Genomic DNA, 12,278 nt, shown 5'->3' with positions numbered 1-12,278 from the left:
TTGTCAGTTGTATGGAGTAAAAATATATTTTTATTTATTATTTAAAAAATTTATATATACATTTTTTACATTATTCATTTTGTACATTTTTTCATCTCAGTTGTAATCGCCATGGGCTTCCCACCACCACTTCACCCATGTGCCATCACCAAAGTCCCATGCGCTCTTTCCACCCATTTTGATTCTGTTCCCCCTTTCCACCTCTGTAAAATGTCTCTGATTTATAGTTGTTAGTTATTTAAGTTTTCACTTTATTACAATTCCTTTTTTGTTTTGTTTTGTTTTTCTGATCCCTTACACTTTTGCTATGAGTAAAACCATCCAATATTTTTGTTTTTCTTTTTGGCTTATTTCATTAAGCATGATCCCTTCCAGCTCCATCCATATTGCCACAAATGGCATGAGTTTATCTTTTTTGATTGCTGAATAATATTGAGCAGAGAAACTACTGAGCCCACGTGGGTATCCAGAGGTGATGTATGGGAGCCAGACCCCCAAAGGGGGTGCTGAGAGGCACTCCACAGGCAGGCACATGTTTGCAGGTGACTGCAGAGCTGGAAATGGCTCCCACTTGTTTTGCGGAGCAATTCAGAGCTCAGGTGATTGCAAACAGTCTCACTCATTTTGGTAGCGCCCTACCCCTCCCACGCTGGAGGCCGCCATCTGGGCTCTGCCAGAGGCACAGGGGATTGTTATACTGACAAATGAGACAACTATGGCCAAAGATGTCAAATGACTGGCTTTGGGTCACTGTTCTCCCACTCACTTGTTTGGGGTGATTTTCTCAAAGTTCCCTGTAAATGGAATCAGTCTTTCCAACTTGAAAGATGCTAAACATTCCAGAAACCCAGGTGGGACCTGGTGCCTGTGGGATATTCAAGGGGCAGATACTTAATAAAGGCCTGCTGAATTAGTTCTGCCTGAGAAGGTTCTCCTTCAGCCTTGCTAATTGGAGGGAGGAGCTGGGCTGAGTGATCCAGAAGGTATTAGAAGCCTCTGTCAATGACCACACATGGTAGTTATTCCGTCACAGAGTGAGGGCAATGTTGCGCAGCACCAGGTCCTTGGGAAGCTGGATCCCAGGGAAGCTGTGCGACTTTCCCAGGCCTCAGACACACAGACCACCTCCTGGACACCTTGTGCACTCCTCAGAGCCTCAGGTCAGAGACAAGGCCTCACTCAGAACAGGTAAGCCGCCTTCTGGCTGTGCTTGAGATGTAGCCTCCATCCTCTTCCATGAGCAGGATACAGTCCCATGGACCACCAGGCCTAGTGGCAGAGTTAGAGGCCAATCACAGGAATGGGAGTGCTGAGGGAGAGGGCTGGGACGGGCAAGGAAGACATCTTTGGAGAAAATATTTTATCCCCATCTGCGGATTGTTTTTTTGTTTTGGTTATTTGTCTATTCTTTTGCTGAACCAAAACTTTTTAGTTTAATAATCGCAACTTGTTATTTTTTTTTTCTTCATTTTCTTTGCTTCTGGAGATGAATCCTTAAGCATGTTCCTGAGATGTATGTCATGGAATGCTGTGCCTATGTTTTCTTTTATGTGTTGTATGACTTCAGGTCTTACATTCAAGTCTTTTATCCATTTGGAATTGCTTTTGTATATGGTGTGAGGTAGTATTCTAGTTTCCTTCTTTTGTATGTAGTGGTTCAGTTTTCCCAGCACCATTTATTGAAAAGGTTTTCCTTGTTCCAGTGCACATTTTTGCTCCTTTGTCATAAATTAGTTGATCCCATATGTGGCTTTATTTCTGGCTTTTCAATTTGATTCCATTCCTCTGTGTGTCTATTTGTGTCCAATACAATGCTGTTTTAATTATTATAGCTTTGGAGTATAGTTTGGGGTCTGGGAGCTTAATACCAAATGAGTATTTAATACCTCCATTCTTCTTCTTTTTAGTCTGGAGAGGTTTGACTATTCAGTTTTTTGGTGACTTTATATGTATGTTCTGCAATTTTATGGAATGTATTACCAATAGTTCTAGTTTGATGGGGTATTTAGGGTTTTCTATACATATATTTATGTGATATCCAGCAGAGATAATTTTACTTCTTCCTTTTTGATTTGTATGACTTTAATTTGTCTGATTGTTTTGGTTAGGATTCCTAGTCATGTTGTTGGTTCAATCAGACTTTCTATTAATTCATGATTTGGTGTTGGTAGGTTGTATATTTCTAGCAATATATTATTTGTTCTATGTTGTTCAGTTTGTTGGCATATATAGTGTTCTCTTATGATTCTTTGTATTTTATGATATTTAACTGTGCTTTTTCTCTTTATACATATGTATATGTAATGTCTCCTTTTATCTATTACTAGTGCAAAAGGTTAGTCAATTTTATTTATCTTCAGAAAAATCAAATTTTAGTTCATAAGTTATTTTCTATTCTCTCTTTTATTTCTATGTTTCCTTCCTAGGCTAAGTATGTTCCTTTTTAGTGTCATGAGATATAAATGAGGCTGTTTGAATTTCTTTTCTTTCTGTGTTCATTAATACTATAAAATTTTCTTTTGGAACTGGATTACATCCAATAAGTTTGGTTCATGTATTTCCATTTGCACTAAGACATTTTAACTTTCCCTTTGATTTCTTCTTTGATCCATTGGGGGTTCATTTTTATATTACTTTGTATTTAATCTCCCATTTTGCTTAATATTATTGAATTATATACCCATGTCATTGAATTTGTTTAGACTTCTTTGGTGGTATACCATAAGATGTATCTTAGAAAATGTTCAATGTTTATTTAAGAAAAAAGATGTAACATTTTGTTTTGGATGGAATGCTTTGTATATGACTGCTAGACTCATTTGGTCTAAAGTGTTGCTAAAATCTGTTATTTCCCTATTTATCCTTTAAATGATCTCATTATTGCTGAGCATTCCCCAGCATTATTAAATAACTGTAATTTCTTATTTTATATTTGGTGCTTCTTATTATATATTTGTGCATATTTATATATTTGCTTTATGGACTGACTTATTTAGCATTATGTAACAATTGGAGGCATTGTCTCTTTCTCCCATTTTTAGTCAATTTTTTAGGTATACATATATTATCTCCACTTTTTATGTTTTGCTTAAAATATGTTTTCAATTTCTTCAGTTGCTCTGTGTGTGCCTTTAAAGTCTCTTGTAGGCACTGTGACTGAGTCCTTCTTTGTTCATTCAAACACTTTATTATTGGGGTATTTATTTCACTGGAGACTATTTCATTTGTATTTAATAATGAATCACATCTCTTCAGAAATATGTTACCACACAACACCTACCTCCCAGCACACATTGTCCTCCATAATAGTCCACTGTGTTCCTTCCACAAGTTTCTCTCAACCCTCACCCCTTTCAACTCTAGTAGCCTCAGTTTTGCAGTCTTATTTTTATGGCTTGTTCATGGTTTGATTTTATCACCTGAATGTTTTGTTTCTTTATTTTTCACATGTAAACATGTCATTGTTTTTACTTTCTCCTTCTAAATTTTCATTTTTTGACAGCTATAGAGGTTTATTATGAGTTAAAAAAAAGTCAAACTCCAACAGTGATATAGCTATATATATAAATCAAGTAATATAGCCTTCTCGAAATGATGAAATTGCAGAAACAGAGAAGAAATAATTGATTGACAACGGTTAAGAATATGTTGTGGTAGAAGAGGTGTGTCTTTGAAAATGTGACATGAGCGAGATTATAGGGTGCTGGGGTGTTTGGTATCTTCACAGCAGTCGGCTTAGCTGAGACACTGCACTACAGTTTTGCAAGATGTTCTTATTGGTGAGATGGGGTAAAGCACACATAAGGTGTCCTTACAGTCTTTCTTTTTTCCAATGGTAGTTTATTTTTTCATGAAATGCATTTTTTCTTGCATCTTTGTTAATTGTTGGAAAGTATATAATTTTCTCCCCTCAGTGGTAGTCACTATTTTTCTCCCACCATCAAAGCACCCATAAACCATCTATCTTAGTCCCTTGTGTTTTCTTCCTCACTCCACCACACACCCCTTCTCCACTCTTCCCTCTGCCTCCCTTCCTAGATGCTTCATATCTATGGTAATCTTTCAGTGTTTCTTTTCTGACCCTTTATGTTCTCTACATTTCACATAGAAGTGAAATCATCCTATATTTATCATTTTTCCCGCTGACTTAGTTCATTTCAGCATAATCTCTTCCAGCTCCATCCATGTTGCTGCAAAAGCCATGCATTTTTCTTCATTTTATTGATAGTAGTGTTCCATTCTGTATATATACTACATCTTCTTGATCCATTCATGGTTGGGGGCATTTAGATTGTTACCATATGTTTGCATTATAAATGGTGTTACAATAAACAATGAGCATAGTAGTGCAGGTTCCCCTTCAAATTATTGTTTTTTGTGTTCTTTGGGTGGATTCCTAAGAGTGGAATAACTCTGATCATATGGCAGGCCCACTTTTAGTGTTTAAAGGAACAGTTATACAACTTCCATAGTGGTTGAACTAGTTTGCATTGCCAAAAGAGGGCAACTTTTTCTCCACATCCTCACCAATACTTGTTTCTAGTTTTTGTAATCTGGGTTTCACAGGTGTGAAGTTACAGTTCATTGTGGTTTTCATTTTTATTTCCCTCATAAAAAGGATGATCAACATTTTTTTTTATATGCTGCTGGCTATTTGCATTTCTTCTTGGGACAAGTGTCTAGCTCTTTTGCCCAATTTTGATTGGGTTTTTGATTTGTTTCTGGTGAGGTGTGTTAGTTCTTTTTAGATTTTGATGTTCCCTTACCAGATGATGGTGTTCAATTCAGTAGGGTGTCTCCTCATTTTGGTTACTTCCTCATTTGCTCTGCATTGTCTCTGATTTTCTTGATGAGGAGACAAATTTTCTAAAATGCTTCTGGAATTTTTTCATGGAATGTTTTCTTAATGTTTTCTTTGATATATTTTCCTGATTTCAGGTTTTGCATCCAATCTTTAATAAATTTTGAGTTTATTTTTGTGCTTGATAGTAGTCTAGTTTCTTTTGCATGTGACTGTCCAACATTCCAAGTACCATTTAATAAAGACACTTTCTTTGTCCCAGGTTATATCCTTTGCTCGCTTGTCATATATTAGTTGACTACATGTGTTGTTTAATTTTTAGGCTTTAAATTCATTTCCATTGGTATGATATCTGTTTTAATATTTATGGCTTTGAAGTCTAAAAATATAAAACCTTCATTCTTTGTCTTTTAAGTAGGAGAGATTTAGATATTTGGGATCTTTAATGGTTTCATACAAATTTCAGCAATGTTTGTTCAAATTCTTTGAAGAATGAGTTTGAGGTTTGTTATTGGAGTTGTTTCTTAGTGCTGTGCTTTACCCTGCTGTGCCACAAGGAAGGGCCCTTCCCATGGATTTTTTTTAGGGTCCCCTGTATATATTAGATATCTCCTACAAGTAATGATAGCTTTATTTATTCTTTCAATTTGGATTTATTTTATGTCTTTCTCTTGCTCAATTACTCTAACTAGGATTTCTGTTACTGTGTTGAAAAGTAATGGTGAGAATGGACATCCTTGTCTTCTATTGCATTTTAGTGGAAAGACTTTCCTTTTACCCAGTTGAGAATAACGCTAGCTGTGGTTTTGTCATATTTGGCTTTTATTAAGTTAGGATATGTTCCTTTTATTCCAAAATTTTCAGGGACTTTCACTACAGAAAGATGGTGAAGTTTTTGAAATGCTTTTTGGTATTCATTGATGAGATCATATGAATTTTATCTTTCTTTTTGTATATGTGATGAATTATGTTGATTAATTTTTGGAAGGTGAATCACTCCTATGTCCCTGCATTAAGTCTCAGTTAGTCATGGCTTACAGTCTTTTAAATTCATTGTTAGGTTTGGTGCGATATGATTTATTGAAGCTTTTAGTGTTTATGTTCTTTATGGAGACTGACCTGTAGTTCTCTTTTTGGGGTGTTATCTTTGTTTGGTTTTGCTATTAGTGTGATTTTGCTTCATCAAGTGTATTTGGAAGTGCTTTTTTACTTTGTTAATTTTTGAAAGAATTTGAGAAGGGTTAATATCAGTTCATCTTTGTATGTTTCCTAGAACTTGCTTATGAAAGAGCTGCTCTTGGGCTTTCATTTCTTGGGAGAGTTTTGATTTCAGTTTCATTGTTTATAATTGGCCTGTTTGAGTTTTATATTTTCCTATAAAACCTTGGCTAACTGTATATTTCTAATAATTCATACATTTCTTTTAGTTTGTTGAATTTGTTTACAAATTTTCAGTCTTTTATTCTCTAGATTTTTGATTTGTCTGCTGTATTCTTCTTTCATCCATTTATTTGAGGTTTTTCTTTTTGAATCTACCTGGAGGTTTGTCTGTTTAATTTTTTTTTAAATCTATTTTTATTTGTACATGCAGGACTGGGGTACAGGCCAGAGGCTCAGGGGCGGCGAGAGGCTTCACCAGAGACAGAGTGGGGAGCAGAACAGGCAGATCGACAAAGTACTCTGCTGAGGGGAACAGCGGGCATGTCAGGAGAGGTCTGCCACGCCATGTGGGTCACTTCTGGGGCAGGCGGGAATCGAACTCATGCAGAAGTGGCTTTAGCTTCTTAGTGCTGTGCTTTAACCCACTGTGCTACCAGGGAGGGCCATGTTTAATTTATTTTTAAAGAACAAATATTTGTAGCTCATAGATCTTTTGGAACAACTTTTTAACTTTTATTTCATTTATTTTTGCTTAATATATTTATTCTTTCCTTTCTTCGAATGGACTTTGGGGTTTTTGTTGTTTTCCTCATTCTTTTCAACGAATGAGTACATTATTTGTTTGGGTTCTTGTTTCTGGAGGTAGGTGTATATATTCTTTCCTCTTAATACTGCTTTTGCTAGTTCTCATCTAATCTGGAGGTTTGTGTCCTCATCATCTTGAGGTATTTTTTCTTTTTTCTTTGATTTACTCATTAAGCCTGTAGTCCTTCAGTGGTGTGCTGTAAACTCTCCATGTAGTAGAGGATTTCCTTGCTACTCTCTTCCTTTCCTGGATTGAACTGCACCAATGTGCCCTACCTGACCTATCCTGTGGTTGGATTTCAAAACTGAAAACCCAGCACCTCTGGCATTGTTACAAGCTCAGACATGATTGGTCCCTTTAGGATCCTGGAGCCCAATGTCACTGCTTGCAGAAAATAGCATCGTTGGTTGAAATTTCTTCTAAATTACCAAGTTATTGGCATAAAGGTGCTTACTGTAACACAACGATTCTCTCTACTTCTAAGGTGTCCATTGTAACTTCTCTTTTGTTTATGATTTTGTTTCTAAGATCTCCTTTGCCTGAATCTAACTAGAGTTTTGTCTATTTATATTTCCAAAGAACCAGTTTTTATTGATCTTTTTTATTACTATTTTGTTTTGTCAACTTAAAATTTGTTATTTTCTTTGACTTTTGTTTGTTCCTTTTTTCCTAATTCCTTAAGATGAAAGGTAATATTTATCTTAGTTCTTGGTCCGTGATGTGAACTTACAGTACTATATGCATCTCTTCGAGTATTTTTTTGGTTGTGTCGTATAGATTTTGATAGTTCTTGTCTTCAAATGCTACTTAATTTCTCCTTTGATTTCATCATTAACCTAATAATCATTCAGTAGCATGCTAATCGTTCTCCACATACTAGAAGTTAAACCTGTATTATGTTTGTTGTTGATTTCTATTTTAATATAGCTTTGATCAGAGAAGTTTGATGTCATTTCAGTATTCACAAATTTCTTGGATTTTTTTATTTTGTGATCTAACATGTCTGTCTTTTTGAATGCTTCCTGTGCACTTGAGAATAATGTTTAATCAACTTTCTGAAGGTGCAGTACCCTATCAATTGTCTAACATGCTCACATTGTATATATTATCTTTTCACGTTTTGTGAAAAGATTTGTCTATTGATTAAAGTGGGGTGTTGAAGTTCTCTACCACTATTGAGTTTTTTATACTATATATTTATAAAAATATGAACTCTTGCTATTTGTGACACCATAGGTGGAACTGGAGGGGATTATGTTAAACATAATTAGTCAGAAGGAGAAAGATAAATACCACATAGTTGAAATAAAAAACAAAGAAACAAAACAGAGTCACTCAAAAACAAACCCTAGAAAAGTGACTGTAGAGTTGAAGCTACAACAAGGGGAGTTAGAAGTGGGCAGCATTTGGAAGGGGGTAACAAAGGGCTATTGTAGAGGACTATTTTTATTTTTGGTATGTATCACATGTTTACATACTTCTGAAAAGCTGTCAACCTATACTGCTAAAGTGCATATAAGCTTTTAAAACAATATTGTCCCCCCCAAAATGGAATAAAATCAATAAAATAATAAAGAAAGCTAAATAAATATTCAAAAATTTTTTCAATAATTTGAAAAAGGAATTTTAAAAACCCACTTATAATAGCTTCAAAAATAATGCAAATAGGAATAAATTTAATCAAGGAGGTAAAACTTCCGTATATTGAAAATGAGTCATCAAGAAATTATATTGAAGACTCAAGCAAATGGAAAATACCCCACATTCAGGAAACAGAAGAATTAGTATTGAACAATAGTCCATGCTAACCAAAACCATGTATAGATTCACTATAATTCTTAAGGAAATTCCAATTCCATTTTCCACAGAATTACTGGAAAAACTGTCCTCATATTTTTATTTAATCAAAAAACACTTTAAAAGCAACCAAAACTGTCCTGGAAAGAATAAAGTCAGCAACAACTTCCTGATTTTATCATGTTGAGCTACAGTAGTGAAAAAAGCATTGTACTAGTATGAAAATAGAGGCATCGAGATGAAAGGATAGACTTCGTGTTAAGAAAACTGAATAGTCACATTCAGATGAATTAAACTGAACCCTTATCTAACAAAATTCACAAAATTAGCTTGAAATGAATCAAGAAACTCTGTGTGCTAACCAAAGCTAAAAAGCTTTTTTTATTTGTTAAAAATAAAAAAGGAGTAAAGTCCTTGATGTTTGCTTTGGTAAGATTTCTTTTACTATGATGTTGACAGCACAAGCAGCAAATCACAGTAAACAAGTTGGAGTACATCAAACTAAGCAATCTTCTACACAATAAAATAAACTTTAACCAAATGAAAAGAAAGCCTATGGAATGAGAGGAAGTATTCAAAAGTCATCTATCTGACATAGTTAAAATAAAAAGTACATGAGAAACATATAAGCCATGGCAAAAAAAGAAATAATTCATTGTAAAAGTGGGCAAAGGATCTGAATAGATACTTTTCCAAAGGGGATGTACAAATGGCCAACAGGTATGTAAGAAGGTACTCAATATTACTAATTATATGGTAAGTGCAGATCAAAGCCATATATAGAAATACTTTCTTCTAAAGATCAAACATATAAATACCATATAGTCCCGTAATCACTCTTCTAGATATGTACATAGAAGAAATAGTCTGTGATGGTGATACTGAAGAATAAGGATCCCATATTTTCATAATACCAACAGTAATAAAGTAAACCAATGTTACATCAATTAAAAATGCATTAGTTAAGGGTCCTCCCTGGTGGCGCAGTGGGTTAAAGCACAGCACTGAGAAGCTAAAGCCACTTCCGCATGAGTTCAATCCCTGCCCCAGAGGTGACCCACATGGCGTGGCAGACCTCTCCTGACCCGTCTGCTGCTCCCCTCAGCAGTTGGATTTTGTCAGTCAGTCTATTCTGCTCCCCACTCTGTCTCTGGTGAAGCCTCTCACTGCCCCTGCACCCTGGCCTGTACCCCAGTTCTGTATGCATAAATAAATAAATCTTTAAAAAGTGCATTAGTTAAAATATAAGAAATAATAGAAAGGACAATTATATCAAAGGTAATTCTGTACCTCCATGCTCATCGCATTATTCATAATGACAAAAACTACAAACAACCTAAGTACCCATCAGAGGATGAAAGGATAAACAATATGTGGAATATTATTCAGTCATGCAAAAGAAGGATATACTGCCACTTAGAACAATATAGGTGAACCTTAAGGATATTATGGTAAGAAATGTCAGGCAGAGAAAGAAAAGTACTATATACCCTTACTTTTCTAAAACATAGAACTTATAGAAACAGATTGATGGTTTGAAGGTTATCAGGTTCTTGGTATGGGGGGGAAGTGGGGTGATATTTGTCAACAGTTACAAATTTTTTCAGCTATAAAGTGAATAAGTTCTAATAGTCTAGTATACATCCTGGACTATAACTAACAATATTGTGTTATAGACTTGAAATTTGCTGAAAGAATAGATTTCAAGAAGAAATTAACTATGTGAGGTGATGGATGTGTTAACTATATAGTGTGGTAATCATTTTACAATATGTATGCATATCAAATCATCACATTGTACACATTAAACTTATATAATGTTATTTGTCAGTTATACCCCAGTAAAGCTGGACTATACAAATGATCAAAGTCAACAGTTTCAGGACCCGTATTTTCAAACATATAGTCTCCACATTAAATCTAATCAACCCAATATGTATTTTCTTCCAGGTGTTAATTTGTACATTGTTAACTATTTCAGTAAAATTTCAGTCATTCTAGAGCCAAGTTAACTGATAATGACAACACAAAAACAAAATACTATTTTTCTGTTTTATCACACCAAATTTTCATTTTTGGGGGGGGGCACATCATATTTTAAGTATACATAGAAGTAATACAGTGGGTATGGAACAAATATTTACATATTGACTAGAGCTGTTTATGTTTATTCTTGAAATAATATTTTTGTTATTTTAAGAAAATGAGGGATTTTAACATAGAATTTAATATTATAACAGGTAAAATTTCACACTATGCCAAGCTACTGTGAGAGAAAGATTTGAAGACAATAATTTTGTTTTTTAGAATTCTTTTGGAAGGTCACTACCTCTTTTTTCTCTGTGTAGAACAAAAACTAGTCTGCTTTTTTTAAAGAAATATCTCAAAATATAAAATTCTGAGAAAATATCAATATAGGAAAATTCTATTTTGACATCAAAAATCTATCCTGACATCTTATTTTGTTAAAGAAATGTATTATGAAATTACTGAGGTAGACCTAGGTTTTCTAGTATATTTTTAGTATTGAGTCCATTTTCTACAAGTATAAAATTTTAAATATTTATTTCATTATGTAGAGGCTGGTAGAAAGTTATAAGCTAGTTAGTATATACATTGGGGAATTTTTATAGCTTTTTTTGCAAAGAACTATCCATTGGGATTCATTATCTATATGAAGAAATATTTCATAACTGTGACAACCCTTCCTTAGTGATTATTTTAGCATAAAACAGTTTACACATTCAAACACTCAGGATCCTTCAAATCAAACAAGCAATGTGATGACTTGTGTTATGATGTAGTCACTGATACGGAGGAAATTTTCAGTGCTTGTTTCCGATTAATTATTGTAATGGAAAGAAAAGATTAATGTAACTTTTTATGAGAAAATGAAATTCTACTATTGAACAACAACAGTTATTAAAGGTAGGAATTTTACTAATATATGGGTGTGACTATTTTTTATACGACTCTGTGCTTATTAAGACCTTTAGGCAAAATACTTTTATTCTCAAAGACAAAGGTAAATTGATACTTTGTCTCATAATGAATATCATCATAACCTTAACTATTGAAACATGTATCTTTTGAAAATACAATATAGGAAGATGATATGCATCTATGGGAATTTCCATTAGCTAAAATATATGTGTATTAGCTTAAAGTTATTAAGCTAATAATCAGAAGCAAGTCAAGTGATGTGAGCAATTTTGAGAAATTACAAGGAAGAAATGTGATTCTTTAAATTATTTGGGAGGACATGAACACTCTACTTAGACAAACTTGAAGAAGATTACTTATCAGGTATGGACATAATCAAACTGGGCAATATATACTTAATGAAAATAACAAGGCTAACATTAAGTATAGCATTTAATAAAGTGTACTCACACATTGAATTAGTCAACTTCAGCATAACTAGGTAGATGGGGAAGACTCCAAATCTTTAATCAACACATAAAGTGTTTTAACTTTGACAATAGAATTTATCCAGGATTTTTGTTTACTTTCTTCCAGGCTACCATGGATTTTCAAACTTTTTAAAATTGTCCATATTGAAATAGTATATATTATATATATACTCAAATTGCACATGTACACATATACTTATTCTTTTAATGGAAACAAATATTTCAATAAAATAGAACATAGTTGTTCAGTAAGTACAAATCCAAGTGTGAAGAAACACATACATCACACTATATATATATA

Source organism: Condylura cristata, unplaced genomic scaffold (genome assembly GCF_000260355.1).
Source record: "Condylura cristata isolate star-nosed mole 26May11 unplaced genomic scaffold, ConCri1.0 scaffold00046, whole genome shotgun sequence".
In the NCBI taxonomy this organism is placed as follows: Eukaryota; Metazoa; Chordata; class Mammalia; order Eulipotyphla; family Talpidae; genus Condylura; species Condylura cristata.
Note: the sequence above shows the minus strand (reverse complement) of the source record.